Below are 15,388 nucleotides of genomic sequence, written 5' to 3'. Positions count from 1 at the left end.
TGAATTAGCCCTACCCACTGAATCCAACTGAGTTAGCCAGCCCAGACAGGGGGGACGGCCATGAAGCAGGCCCCAGGGAGTGGCTGACTGACTTTTTGAAATGTTTCCAGTGGGTGGGTCTCTAATCTGACAGGAGTCCAGGACATATCTGGGACATAGCAACAATTCCTCTTAAGGGCCATCTCTAAAACACTAAGGTGAAAACAGAAGCTTTCTCCTTCTGTGAAATGTCACTTCACATTTTACCACGGTCTAAGACTCAAAGGCCCATGTTACATTGAGTGCTAAACTCAGCCATCCTTTGGGAGTTCTGATATCTTCTGTAGTTGCTGGATTAACATGCAAATAGGCCACTTTTTAGACTGTTTAATGGACAGCCAGCATTAACTCTACGGGAAAAGAGGGAGTGAAAAAGGAGGAGGGGGACTAGCAGGAAATGGGACATCCATCCTGTCACAGGAAATAGACAGTAGTGACTAAGAATATTGATGGAAATATTGAAAATCAATTTTAAGTGTTTCTTACATGGAAAATCAAAAGTAGGACATTTCATACATCACTACTGGCCTGATTCTTTCATTCCTTGCCTGTCATTTTGAATTGTGCCTTTTTTTTTTTTCAGATTGTTTTCTTCTTGACTAAAGCGGAGAAAAAGAAGCTGACTGGATGTGGTTCTCTGTAGAAGGAATCTCACAGGTTGTGGCTTTGTCAGCTCTCCCAGGTCCAGTCCGACACATAATTTATGTACATGAAACCTATACATTTATTTTTAAAATTTCAAAAATCCTGCTTCTTACAAATGAAAGTCTTGATTTCCAGATGTTGTTTCTGTTGTGGGTTCTACAAAGTCAAAGCTGACCAATGATTCTTAGTCCCACTGTATCTGCCATATCATGCCACCGTATCATTGCCGAGGGCAATGCCTTCAGAAAGCTACCCCTGCTGCTCAAGGGATGGGGAAGGAATTAAAGAAGTTAAGGAATAGGAAGCCATGTTAATATCTGTAAGTATTATCTTGATGAATGTGATAAAAAGTGTCTTGAACAATAAAACAGCACAGAATTGACACACTACCTATGCACCCACACCCTGATATTACTCTTTCACAGCTGCTGCTCTACCCACATCATGGTTATGCGGCCTCCATGACTCTGACACTGTCACTTGGAAGGGCCATTTATGTCTCATCACCACAGTTTCATGTTAAAGGTACTCAGGGAGACGAAAATTCTATTAATAATTTTCTCTAGGGGCCAGTAAAAAACCAATAATTTTCTCTATATTTCTAGCTTTCTTTAATAATAAGTCAAACCTGTCATTGTCACAAAATATCTAGTAAAGAATAGAAGTTTCATTTTTGTTGGAGAGGTGATTTAGAAGCTGGGAAAGATAGCCATTTTAACTGATATGAACAGTCCATTTTTTTAAAGAGGGGTCATTCTGATGCATGGTCTTAGTTATTCCCATCTAAGATTATTTTCTTCCTATGATTTTGGAGAATTAAGGGCCATGAAGGAATCTGAATACAGGCACTTCAGACTCAGACATCACACTCTGTTTATTAGGTTATGTAAAATGGGCATAATTTTACAGAGTTACGCAAATCAAAATATCTGCTTATGATGTTCTCTCCCTAGATCAGGATCTAAACTCCCTATTACCAAAAGTTATTGTTCTCTCTTGAGATGTGTACACAGCTGATCTTGCTCAGTATTTGTTAATAGGAAATTGGGAGAGACAATAAGGGAGAAGGTACATTCAGTTCTCATCTTCCTTTCAAACTGGAGGAAAGGCTTAAAAAGGAGCTGACAGGTCTGAGCTCAAGGCTACCTGGACTGGATTTCTAGCATTTCACTTGTGGGGTGATCCCGAACTAAGTGGTCCTGACTTAGGAAAACAGAAGTTAGAAATGGTCTTATGGTTGGTGGGAAGAAGGTTAGTGAAGGAGTTAGAATAACTCTGCCAGCTCTGGAGGAGAATAAAAAGACTTTCTTCCCTCTGGACTTTAGAGAACTGAGTTCTTGGTTTTGAGAAGAAACCTGTTCAAAAGCTACTATTAGATATGGTCGGTCCCCAAAACAAGCCAGAGATAAGGAGAAGGGACCCATCGGAGATTCCGCTGAGGAAGTCTATAGTCAATGGACTTTCGGAAGAATGCTATCATTTTCCAGGTTTTAGTTTTTTTATGTTTCCTTTAACTTTTTGTAAAGTCTTATAAGCACTAGAAGCTGTCCTCAGCCATTACTGTGTGCAATTACAGGCAAAGCTTGGCCTAAACCTTAACTAAAGAGGTACAGAAGGAGTAGCAGCTTTCTAAAGAAAGGTGCTTTCCCACTGGTAGAAATGACTACAGAAGAATGGTCCAGTTATCAGAAGCCAACGGCTGCCTGCAGTAGGCAACCACAACCCGGAGGTATCTATGGACCAAAGCCATCACCCATCCCGATGTGCCCAAAGACATTTCGTGAGAAGAACGTGGTAAAAGTCAGCTTTTGCAATCTTGCAATGTGGGAAATTGTGCCATAATGAGTGGGATGTCAAAAGGAGACATTATTTCAGTCACAGGTTGCTAAAGTCTGAGACATTTCAGTTCTAGTAACAATACTTTCCCATATCTAGGGTTAAAGGCCCACCTAAGATATTGAAATACTTCCAAACTGATTGGCAACTAGTAACTGTCCTTGGCTACTCCAGACCCAACCCAAGCACCTCCAGGACATTCTCACAATCTAGCAACCAAAAAGTCAACAGCTGACACAGCTGGGGTCCTCAAGAGCCTGTGCCACCACCACCACATGCTGAGTATTAAATTGTTTGGCCATTACTTTGCCTACATTTAGCTGAGCCTGACTATAAGAGATACTAGAGGGGGCCGGCCCCGTGGCCAAGTGGTTAAGTTCACACACTCTTCTTAGGCGGCCCAGGGTTCTCTAGTTTGGCTCCTGGGCATGGACCTACGCACTGCTCATCAAGCCATGCTGTGGCAGTTTCTCAGATAGAAAAACTAGAATGACGTACAACCAGGATATACAACTATGTACTGGAGCTTTGGGGAGAAAAATTTAAAAAAATAAAAAGAGGAAGATTGGCAACAGATGTTAGCTCAGGGCCAATCTTCCTCACCAAAAGAAAAAGGCATACTTAAAAAAAAAGATACAAGAAAATATTTTAAAATGGTGTTTATTTTTAAATAGTTTATTTGGATAAAAATTAAGACCAACCCATGTAGGCTACATAAAGAATAATATAGTAAATGCCTTATGAGTACAGATCCACAGGGAACTGTAAAAAGTTGGAGTGATCAGGGAGGCTGATGGAGGCCAGGTCAAGGGAAAGCACAAGTTTTCTTAAAGGAGTGTGGGCTTCTCTCCTGTCCTGGGTTGGGTTAATATTTTCGCATTACCCTCACTCTAACAATACATACCTCTTTGCCACACGAAAAAAGATAATTGTCGCTAGGCTGTGCAACTTCCCTCCTTTGTTTGCCAACAACTCAACACCGTGTTGATTTTCCTATGCAGTAGTAATTAGAGAAACTATGAGGCTGCAATATGCTGAGAGAGAAAATGGGCCATCTCTTGTCCCAAGTTATAAAGATGCCAAAATTATCAGGGCCAACTTTATTATTACTTTATTCTTAATAAAATTTGGAATCAACTGTATATAAATAATGACCCAATTAATTCATTTAAATGAATTCACTAATTTAAAATGAATTGTGATCAACTGTTAGGAGCAGCTTATATTATCCCAGCATCTTGGTTATTAATTCCATACAAAGCTGACTGTATATTTAACTCAGAATGAAGGCAATAAAAAGCAAAGTCATGAAATACAGAATATACAGGAATAAAACTAGAGAAACGTAAAAAAGTCCAATTACATACCCTTCTTCAAAGTTTCTAAAATTCAGTCTATCATCTCAATATCAAAAAAAGACACATCATCAGATTAATGATACTACTTGTCAAGAAACTGATGAAAAGAAGTTATAATAGGGGAAAAATAAATTTTCCATTCCTTTCAGCTGACCAAAGCAAAAGATTTGCTTAATTGGGTACCATAGTTGAAGCTTTGACTGTTCCACTGCCTAGTAAATAAAAGCCATTTTCACAAGTCAGATAATTAGGTGTCAGAGCATGTGATATCCAACTACATGAGGGAAAAACACTAAGAAACCACTCCTTCATGCCCCAAAACACCACATATAATTTTTTTTTAAAGGAAAATGTCCTCTAGAAAGCTCCATGAAGCATGCCCTAGGAATAGGGGCATAGCTGTGTTAATGAAAATTTGTGCAGAAGTTATTAAAAGAATTTTGAATTAAAAAAATGAAATCCAGGAAAGGAGAGGCTTCCAGTAATATATAACTCACAAGAAAGAGCTTGGCCATTTTCTTTCAACCATTATACTTCTAGCAATGTATGAAGTTTAAGAGGGTCCCCATTACCCTGCCATGAGCTCATGGTCATGAACGATCCAAAGCACTGCTAATCAGATCTTTCTTCTCTGATGGCATTAAGAAGATGCTAGGAACAAGAACCACCCCTCTTCTAGTAGGAAGTATATTGTATGAAAACCTTTCCGTCTAAATTTCTAATATTTCAAAATTGTGTCCTAATTTTCTGGCCATATGTGTACAGTAGTTTTCTTACGCAAATACATCTTTTTCTTCCATTTTTCTACCCCCACCACTCCTTTAACGCCTGCAGTCACTTTTAAGCTTGTTTCTAGCATCCCGCCATCTTTTTCTTCTGGAAAAGTACTGTTGACAGGGATGCTCCATAGAGGTCTTGCCTTCCTTCAAGGTTCGAGAGTCTTTAATAAAAGAGAACGTTGGCTCACCTCTTGGCTGAACCCCCACACCCCAGGAGTCTTTCTCTGGTCCCCAGTCTAGGTTAGCCCCCACCTCCCACACCCACAGACACTCCCATGAAGCCCAGAGCCTCCTCATTCATCACGGCTTGTCGATGCTGATCACTCGCTCCCCCGACATTGTACCATGAGAGAGGTGCCAGTGCTGCATCCCTGCTGTAACCACAGTCTCAGAGCGGTGCCTGCAATGCAGCGGGCAGTCCGTGCATATATGCTGAATGTCAAACCAAGAATATAATTCATTATATATTTTTTAAATGTTATATATATTTTATGTTGTATTACCTTATATGATATTTTTACATATTTTATAAATTATATAATATACTTTATATCTTCATTTCAGCTCGCAGGAAATTTCTAATCCGATTTCTACCTTGGAAATGTTTTTCTATCCAGAAGGTTTTTTCTCTAGAAAAACTTAAAACCATAAAACTAATACTTGCTTTCCAACAAAGATTTTTCAAAGCTAAGACCATGACTTTTTAAAAATAAATATTTCATTCCCCCTCATTTCACTGTAGGCCAAGGATAAAAACTATTTGAAGAGCCTAAAGAAATTACTATGTTGTAGAACCACTAGAAGCTAATAGAAAGGTTCTCAGTGTACCGTGGGGTCCTAACCTGTGAGGATGATGCTCCAGAAGAAACCCACGCCCTCCCACCTACACTGCCCTCATCCCCAGCAGGGTGAGTGCTCCTCTCCAAGGCCAAGAAGGTGGAGCCAGTCCTTCCACTCAGACTTTATCACTAGTTTAAAAGCTTCAGTGATTCACATGTGCCAAAGGTCATTAGTTTCACTCTGGAAAGAAGGCTTTTGAGACAAGGGAGAGTGAATGAGAGCATATGGAAATACTTCATGCGGGGAAGAAACGGTGCTGTGTGAAGAGGACAAACTTTGCTAACACAGCCCAAATTTTGCAAGCCTTCATGAGGCCCAGGAGTGGTTCCATGGGATAAATTCTGCCCAAGCTTGCAATGTGCAGTACCATCCTTAATTATTTCATTTTTATCGACTAGGACTTGATAGGAACCTTTCCAGCAGTTGGGAGGTTGTGTTGTCGAGGAGTAAACCACACATGACGCTCTAATGAGGAGAAGACAGAGCCTATTCACCCAGTCAACTGGAAGAGCATTTGCTTTGTGGAGCCCTAACAATGATTAAGGCAGCAAGACTTGCCTCAGAAACTGTTCTTCTTGATAGAAGAAATACCGGAGAGGCCAGCATTCATGGTTTCTGTCTGAAGTTCAAAAATGGTTCTTTTTTTTTCCTCACTAAAGAGAAAAAAATACAAAAAAAAAATGGTTATAAACTGTTAATTATAGCTTATAACAGTCATAATCCCAGAGAATTTGATCATTAACATAGTTAATGACCAGTTTGTTAGTGTGTTAACTGCTCTCAGCTCCATCCTGGGATACACAATTAACAAGCCAGTCATTAAATACTAGTAATGACTAATTATTCCAGCATTAAAAGCTTAAATATAAATAAAAATGAGGTTGAAACTCTTTAAATTAATGGGTTAATGTGTCTTCTCTTTACCATGGTTGTACTGTGTGTTATGTTCTCATGAACAATGTTATTTCTAGAGGGGATACGGCTGTTTCCGAGTGGGGTTCGATTTATGTCTGTAGCAGATGTTTAATCTCCCACATATTGGCTATTGTTTTAAAAGTCCCTGTACTTCCCCTTAAAGGAATCTCCTTAACTCACATTTTCCTCAGGTCTTTGGGGGGTTATTTTGAGGTGTTCAAGGTTTGTATTCTGTTGGTTTTTTTTTTTTTACTTTGCCCTCACATTTCAATTTTAAAACTTTATTCCTTGCTTTGCTAACCCCAGGATCACACATACACAGACATCTTTGCCGTGTTATCAATATCATTATTGTCAACCAATATCAATTCCACATAAGCCTGATCTATGGCTATTTCAATAGAACAATATATTAACTTTGGACAGAATTTTATTATACCAAAGTGATTTTATTTTAGGTCCAGTTGTGTAAATGTGAATTCACATGCCTCCTCTGATCCAGAGAGTATATCTGAGATGGAAGGAGTGAAATTCATATTAGCCCCATGGTTTTGTTTTGAGGAAGATTAGCCCTGACCTAACATCCACTACCAATCCTCTCCTTTTTTTTTTTTAAAAAAGATTTTATTTTTCCTTTTTCTCCCCAAAGCCCCCCAGTACATAGTTGTATATTCTTCGTTGTGGGTCCTTCTAGTTGTGGCATGTGGGACGCTGCCTCAGCATGGTTTGATGAGCAGTGCCATGTCCGCACCCAGGATTCGAACCAACGAAACACTGGGCCGCCTGCAGCGGAGCACGCGAACTTAACCACTCGGCCATGGGGCCAGCTAATCCTCTCCTTTTTGCTGAAGAAGACTGGCCCCAAGCTAACATCCGTGCCCATCTTCCTCTACTTTATACGTGGGGTGCCTGCCACAGCATGGCTTGACAAGCAGTGCTTAGGTCAGCACCTGGGATTCGAACTGATGAACCCTGGGCCTACGAAGCAAAACGTGCAAACTTAACCACTGTGCCACCGGGCCAGCCCCATTAGCCCCTTTTTTTAAACAAGAAAGCCAAGGCAAAGAGAAGTCACATGAACTGCCTGAGGCCAGACAGCAGGTTGCTGTCAGAGCGAGAGTTGAGAGTAAGTGGTATAGTGGAAGGAGCCCCAGGCTAGGATCAATGGACCTGATTCTTTTCCTAGCTCTGTCAAGCTAGAAATATGTATAAACTTTGAGGACTACAGCTTTCTGGTTTTCAGTTTTCTCATGAGTGAAATGAGGTTTTAAACTTGATAACCTCCTAGATTTCCTCCAGTTCTGGCCCCTTAATTCACAGATCTGTCAAGTATTACGCCAAGAGGCAGTTTAATTAAAAACCATGACGTAATTCAGTTCTATAAAAGAAACGCATTAAGATGAACTGAATTAACTAGGGCAAGTTTATAAGGAAGAAAAGACATGACCCATGTTCAAAATGACAGGTTCTGTGGAACACAGAATAGTGTTTTTGGTAAAGAGAACGTTAAAACATGGTTGTGGAAACAAGACAAGTCCACATATAAGCAAGAAAACTATAAAAAGTGATAAGAAAAAATCAAAATTATATTTTAGTAGTTTAAATTCTATAGGCTTCAGAAAAAGACAACATTAATAGTCATTTCTTTGATAACCTGTGGCATTTCTTTCCTCCATCACGGTTTGAGTGAAAATCTTCCTGGCCCTCTCTCACTCCTGCTTCTCTGTGTTTGAATCTCAGCAGGGCAATCTAGAGCATGGAGCCCTATAAGTGTCTTCAAAGCCAAGTTGGATCATTCAAATGAAGCCTCTGCGCCTTTCCAATATTTCACACGTTCCAAAATCCTGCCCACCAAGGACAGACGTGTACAGACAGACACAGACATTCTTTTTCTTATTTTTTCGAGGAAATTCAGGATACAAGCAAACCGGCAGAATAAAAGTTTGGGTGATAGATGAGAACATCACCTGCCTAAGACAGTTTGAGAAAGTTACCGACAAATGAGAGAAACCCAATCATTTTTAAGTTATTTGGTCAATACTGACAAATTCTTTCCTACCTTTGAGCTCATCTTGGTCACCAGTATTAGGCTATGGTGCCTTCCTAAAATGCTTTATGCTTCTCAAAGCTTTTTTTCTGGGTGTTATAGAATGAGGACAAGGCTGGTAGATTTAGGATCATGATTCCCAGTTTATAGATAAACTTCTCAGAGACAAGTTTATCTATATTGGCTGGTGTACCCAATTAGAGCCGCACAAATGTGTTCTCATCAATGATGCACATGGAACCCAGCCAAAAGGGTTCTTTACTGAACTTTCAATAAATATGCTGTAAACTATACCTTTAGCTGAACTAGAAAAATGTTTAAACAAGTTTTCAGTGAGGCAGTTCTGACTAAACCTAACTAAACCTATGACGTTTTTAAACTGTTGAGCTAGAATAAAACTAAAATATTACAATATTGTTGAATCTGAACTCAAAGGGAACTGAAAATCTATTTTTGTACTAATCCGCTTTATTGTTGTCATCATGCCTGGTGGGTGGGAGAGTTTCTGAAAATCATAGCATAAAATAAGGGCAGTGAGAAGGCAAAAAGATAAATAACAAACCAGGAAAATATGGTTGCAACTTATACAGCAGAGAAATGATTAATGTCCCTCATATATTAACAGCTTCTAAAGCCCAATGACCACCCCCCCCCCCCCGAAAAATGGGCTGGAGAAATGAACAGACAGGCACAGAAACAGAAATTCACATGGCTCTTAGCCATATAAAAAGATGCTCAACCTTGCTCACAAAAAGAGACATGCAAATTGAAACTGCATGAAATATCATTTCTTACGTATTAGATTAGCAAAAATCCAAAGTTGACAGCATCCTCTGTGGGGGAGACTGTGGGGAAACAAGTGCTCTCATACGTTTTTGGTGGGGGTGAAAAGAAGAGAATGTGGCAAAAGGTGCATTTACCTTCTGACCTAGCAATTCCAATTTCAAGAATCCATCACAAAATTCAGTGGTAAAAATACAAAAAGACATATATGCAGGATATTCATTTCCAATTTCTTTGTATTGGCAAGAGACTAGACATTAGATACAAAGTAAATGTCCACCAATTGGAGACTAATTGAATAAATTGTGGAACAACCAGCTATATGATAGAGAACTATGTTGCTGTGAAAAAGAATGAGAATTATCTCTATGTGTTACTATGGTGTGATATCCAGGAAATATTATAAGTAAAGAAAACAAGATGAGGAAAAGTATACTTCACTTTATATATGAAAGAGTGAAATACAAAAAATATACATATTATATACGTAATACATATGTTATATGTAATGTGTTTCTACTTTTGAAATTCCTAGTATTAAAAAGAAATGATTACTTATAAAATAGGGAATCCAGTGGAAAGGAGAAAGAAGCCAAACTCCTTCAAATGTACTTTGCTTTGTTGATTTGACTTTGGAACCATATAAATATTCTACATATTAATATAACAAATTTAAATTTTAAAAGCAATGCCTAAAAATTGAAAATATGATTAAACAAATGAGCCAAAATATATATCCAGCTGGTATCATAAAGACACAGGAAGAAAATATTCCAACAGATTTTAAAACACAGTATTTTTGCCATATGTTCCTACTGAGATATATCCTAAAGACAGAAACCACTATGAAATAAAAAATCTTAAACTGTGTCCAGTAATCAAGCATATTATTATGCTGAGACGATTATTGGTATAAAGTGGAATGAAGCTAAGAACTCTTAGCATGGAAGGAAAGAGAGTACATATGTAAAATGAATGAAGTTCTGAAAAATCCCAACAGTTCTGAATTTGAATTGCTGTATTTCATATTTTTAAAATATTCCAGGAGCTGGCTCTGGGGCACAGTGGTTAAGTTTGCCACGCTCCGCTTTGGCAGTCCAAGTTCACAGTTTTGGATCCTGGGTGCAGACCTACACCATACGTCAGCCATTCTATGGCAGCAACCCACATACAAAGTGGAGGAAAACGTGCACAAATGTTAGCTCAGAGCTGATATTCCTCAAGCAAAAAATAAATAAAATATTCCAGCCCTGTGCTCAGAAAGGCCTAAAAATAAAAATCAACCTTCTAGCAATGAGTGCCTCTAATACCCAGATTGTGGTCTCCAAATATTATTTCCCACTAAAGAGACAAAGGATCCCAGGAAAGATGTTAAGTTTAGGTCTGGAGCAAGAGAGGTACCAGATGGGCTCAGAAAAACTTGTCATAAAAATTGCAACAACATTATCAAAGACAAATAGGATCTTGTCAAAAGGACACAGGAACTGACTGAAGAGTTTCTCACTGGCCAACAATAAGACTTTTTGATCACTGATCAAGATAACTGAAATGGATCAAAACATCACATGCATTTAAATTAATGAGCTCATAATGATATATATTTTTTAAAAAACTAATTGGAATCCCATTCGAATAGGAGATGTTAGTGGCTTACATCATTATTTTGAAAACTGGTCAATAAAGGGCAAGAGTTATGCATCTATTCTGAATTTTCTGTACAAACTGAGCCCCTGGGCTACCAAATAGTTAAAAAGAGCAGCTCCTCTTCATAGAAGTACCTGAGGTCATAGATGAAAGGGAATATGGAATATTACCATTGTGAAACCCCCAATGAAGTAACAGATCAAGGCAATAAGCATCAGTGGCTGCTGACATCATAAAAAGAAAGAAAGCCACACAGTAAATGTCTCCTGATGAAAGAAAACATCACCATCTATGAGTTTATTTGCCAAAAAATAAATTAAACCCGAATCTGATCAAGCCTCCTTGAGATCCAGCTACCAGTTTCAGGAAATACACAGGAAGAACGCATTAAGTGACATCACCATGTTGCAATAAACAAAATCTTGACTGTGGAAAACTCTACAGGACAAATGACCCTATTTCTCCTACAAACAATACGCCAAGGAAATAAAAAAAGATGGAAGGGGAACTTATAAATTAAAAAGGCACTCATGAAATGTAGCTAGCAATATCAGTTCATGGGCCTTATTTGGATCCTCATTCAAAGAAAACTGGGGGAAAATATTCATAAAACCATTAGAAATTTGAATACTGACTGGCTATTGAATGATATTAAGAAACTATTTTAACTTCTTTTACGTGTGGTAATAGTGTGGTTATGGTTTCTAAAAGTTATTATCTTTTAGGGATGCATAATGAAATATTTTACAGAGATGACGTGATTTCTAGAAGCAGCAGGTCAGGATATAGGCGAAACAGGATTGTCCATGAGTTGTTGCATTTTGAGCCAAGGTGGTACATGCAGGAAGCTTCGTTATATTATTCTGTCTATTTTGGTAAACTTCTATCATAAAATGTTTTTTCAAAATGTGGGAGATGAAAAGGTGGAATGAGGGGTTTGCCCAGTGGCTCAGCAGTTAAGTTCGCACAGCCTGCTTCGGAGGCCGGGGGTTCACTGGCTCAGATCCCGGATGTGGACCTGCCCACAGCCTGGCAAGCCATGCTGTGGCAGGTATCCCACATATAAAATAGAGGAAGATGGGCATGGATGTTAGCCCACGGTCAATCTTCCTCAGCAAAAAAGAGGAGGTTTGGTGGTGGATGTTAACTCAGTGCTAATCTTCCTCAAAAAATAAATAAGTAAATAAATAAATAAATGTGGAATGAGTTGATTTTTTTGTGGTAATTTTTATTTTAATTTTATTTATTGTTTTTTTTTGAGGAAGATTAGCTGAGCTAACATCTGCTGTCAATCCTCCTCTTTTTGCTGAGGAAGACTTGCCCTGAGCTAACATGCCCATCTTCCTCTACCTTATATGTGAGATGCCTGCCACAGCATGGCTTGCTGACCAGTGTCATGTCCGCACCCAAGATCCGAACCAGCGAACCCCAGGCCACCGAAGCAGAATTTGCAAACTTAACCGCTGTGCCACCAGGCCGGGCCCTATTTTATTTTATTTTTTTGAGGAAGATTAGCCCTGAGCTAAGTACTGCCAATCCTCCTCTTTTTGCTGAGGAAGACTGGCCCTGAGCTAACAACCATCCCCATCTTCGTCTACTTTACATGTGGGAAGCCTACCACAGCATGGCTTCTACCAAGCAGTGCCATGTCTGCACCCGGGATCAGAACCGGTGAACCCCAGGCCGTGGAGAAGCAGAACATGTGAACTTAACTACTGCGCCACTGGGCCGGCCCCTGGCCCCTATTTTTTAACTTAATAAAATAAAAAATAACTTAATAACTTTTCCTATTTCACTAGTCAACCCCTGATCTATGGTCCTGTGAACACAATCCTAGGTCCTTATAAGACAAACTGAGTAAGACAGTAATAGCTAAGCCTTGAATGCTTCTATATAAATCACCTAACCTTCCACCAAAAATTAGTGCAACTAAACCTCTCTCTGTCCACGTAGTTCCCTAAACCTCAGACTTAAAACACTCAAAGTGCAGCTGTAACTTCAGGGTTTCCAGCAGCTAAAGCTGAACTGTGTTTAGAATTCCCAGTAAAAGGTTCCCTAACAAGGAGGCCTGGTAAAGTTGAACTTGAAAGGGTGCTTGTTTCTTTTATGGTTAGCCCACAATGCTTGACATTTCATAAGTGCTTAATAAACATCTGTTGAGTGAATGAATGAATGAATGAATGACAGGTCATGTGGTACAGTGACTAAGAGTGTAGACTTTGTATTTAAAAGATGGGAGTCTGAATCTGTGCTGCTCTATGGAGAATAATAAAATGTATTCTTATAAGGTGGTTCTGAGAACAGTATTACATGATGACTTATGTGTAAGATGCCAGCACGCTCTGGCACCTAGTGAACATTAAGTAAATAACAGTTAATGATACCAATACAGATGTTTCAGAAAATATCCAATGCAACAAGACATATAGATATAACTATATATACACATAGATATATGTGTAAATCTGAATAGCTAGACGGATAGATGGATGAATGGATGGGTGGTTGATGTGGACAAATCAGGCAGAGAAGCATAACAGGACTAAACTTGTATACTAGGTAGAGAACTGGATTAGACCTTGACTCTGCCATGAATTACCAGTTTGACATTGGGCAGCACTTAACCTCACTGTGCCTAACAAAGTAAAACACACAACAATGGGGTTTATTTAAACACCATGGCTAGTTCAGCAGTTCAGTCTTTTGATATGAAATATTTGGCATAAGGCAGATATAGATCACTAGAGCATGGAAATGTAGCTGCTATTTATGTCTTTCTTAAGCAATAAAAGCACATAATTAGTGACAGCTGTAGAACTTGGCTCTCTTAACTCCAGTTTATACTTTTTAGTACAAGATCTTCCCCTCCCGTGAATCACTAGGCCGGTTGACCTGTATCCCATGCATGTCAGCTCTCGTATTGCAATGAGCCTAAGGACTGCAGGAAATGTAAATTAATTGGCATCTAGAAGGCAGGGTGGAGTGGAAATATTTACTGTAAAAGTCTAGACTAATCCAAGACCTTCCCCCAACTGTGGTCTCCTTAGGCGTAATCTGTGCTTTGTACCATCCCATTTGTAAATGGAGCTGCTTTCAGTATTCATATGCATATATACCTGTTTCTTTGGTATATGGCCATGTCTCCAAGGTCAGAGACCTGAGACCCACAGAATTCAGAGCTTGAAGAGACCTTAGAAATAATCTAAGCAAGCCCAGAGATGAGGTTATAGAGCAAGATCATGGTGGAGCTATGATGGAATGCAGGTCTCCTGAGAACAGTCCCTCACAGGACACTGCTCTTTCCACCAGCTAGCGCTGCCCCAAAGTGTTGGTCCTGGCTATTCAAAAAAGTAGTAAGGACAAGGATGAAACCTATTAGTTCATAGATATCTTCCTTATAGACTTTGACATCAAAGACCCAAAATCCAATGCCAGTGACTGGATCAATAAATACTGCTGAGATGAGCTGGGTTCCTGTGACTCTCATTCTGTGACATTTACACATTAAACCACATGCTCCCTGGAGGAACACAACATCAGGTGGGAAACGTTGACTTTGCAGCATTAGCTATGATTTTACAAAACAAGGACTCTGGTAAGCAGGAACTAGGACCTGGTACAGGAAAGAACAGAGTTCCAGGGCCCACAATCCATGAAGACCTTTCCATCTGGCCTTTCCATTTAAGTTAATTAGGTTACAATAAGCAGGCAACTGAATCAGTCTACGTCCTTCAGGAAATATAATTTTCCTTCTCTATAATATCCTGGAAAAAAAATAAAACCATTTATAAAGTCCTCAGCATCAAATAAAGAGACAGATTGCCATTCAATCCTTACTTCTGAGTCTGGGCAGAGGATTGTCAGACATCTGTGGAAGAATCAAGATAATTTTCTTGCCCTGGTGGATGCCTAGAACTGTGGGGCTGCAAAACTGCAGGCAGAGCAAGAAGCACACAGGCACAACAGGGTGACTTCCACACAGCACAGCAGAGAGAACCCAGCCAAGGCAAGGACAACACAGAGAAACTATGCTCCACTGCCCCTCCCCCAGGGTTTCTCTCTTAGTCCGTAAATTAACTCTACACTTTCAGAAATATTATAAGGAGAATCCCACCTGAGCAACTGAGTAGAGCAGTCTCAGTACCTCCTGGAACTTCTCACAAGTCAACTTGCAAGCCAGACAGGTGTTTGTTCTGCTCCTACACACCATGGGCTGAGCTCAGCTGAGCAACAGCTCAAGTCTGCCTTCCAGCAGGGAGTTGGGAAGTCCTTCTCTTGCTGTCGCCACTGTCAGGATTCAAAGAGATGAGACAGGGATGCTCCAGAAGGGCATTGGTAACAGAGCATACTTACAGAGACCAAGTATGCATTTAGAGGGGTCGGGGAGTCATACCAGGGTCTAATGTGAGGAAAGCTCTTAAGATACTCTGTTTTGATGATAAATCTGTACTACATTCTTCAATCTAGCTTTACCAATAATATTCGTCTATCTGACTCCCATG

The 15,388-nt window shown here is 39.6% G+C and overlaps 1 long non-coding RNA gene across 9 annotated transcripts in view; it reads right to left on the bottom strand.

Moving 5' to 3' along the window:
- Window positions 1-15,388, bottom strand: part of LOC139084548 (uncharacterized) — a 235,923-nt gene that overhangs the window by 147,585 nt on the left and 72,950 nt on the right. For 7 of the 9 annotated variants that reach the window (XR_011542015.1, XR_011542017.1, XR_011542014.1 and 4 more), the window contains one exon: window positions 6,056-6,150. This is a non-coding gene — a long non-coding RNA (uncharacterized lncRNA). Of the gene's footprint in view, window positions 1-6,055; window positions 6,151-15,000; window positions 15,174-15,388 lie in introns of all 9 variants that reach the window. The other 2 variants (XR_011542020.1, XR_011542021.1) reach the window with 1 other exon arrangement.

Source organism: Equus przewalskii, chromosome 7 (genome assembly GCF_037783145.1).
Source record: "Equus przewalskii isolate Varuska chromosome 7, EquPr2, whole genome shotgun sequence".
In the NCBI taxonomy this organism is placed as follows: Eukaryota; Metazoa; Chordata; class Mammalia; order Perissodactyla; family Equidae; genus Equus; species Equus przewalskii.
The sequence above is the reverse complement of the archived record's forward strand: the minus strand, read 5'-3'. Positions and strand labels throughout refer to the sequence as shown.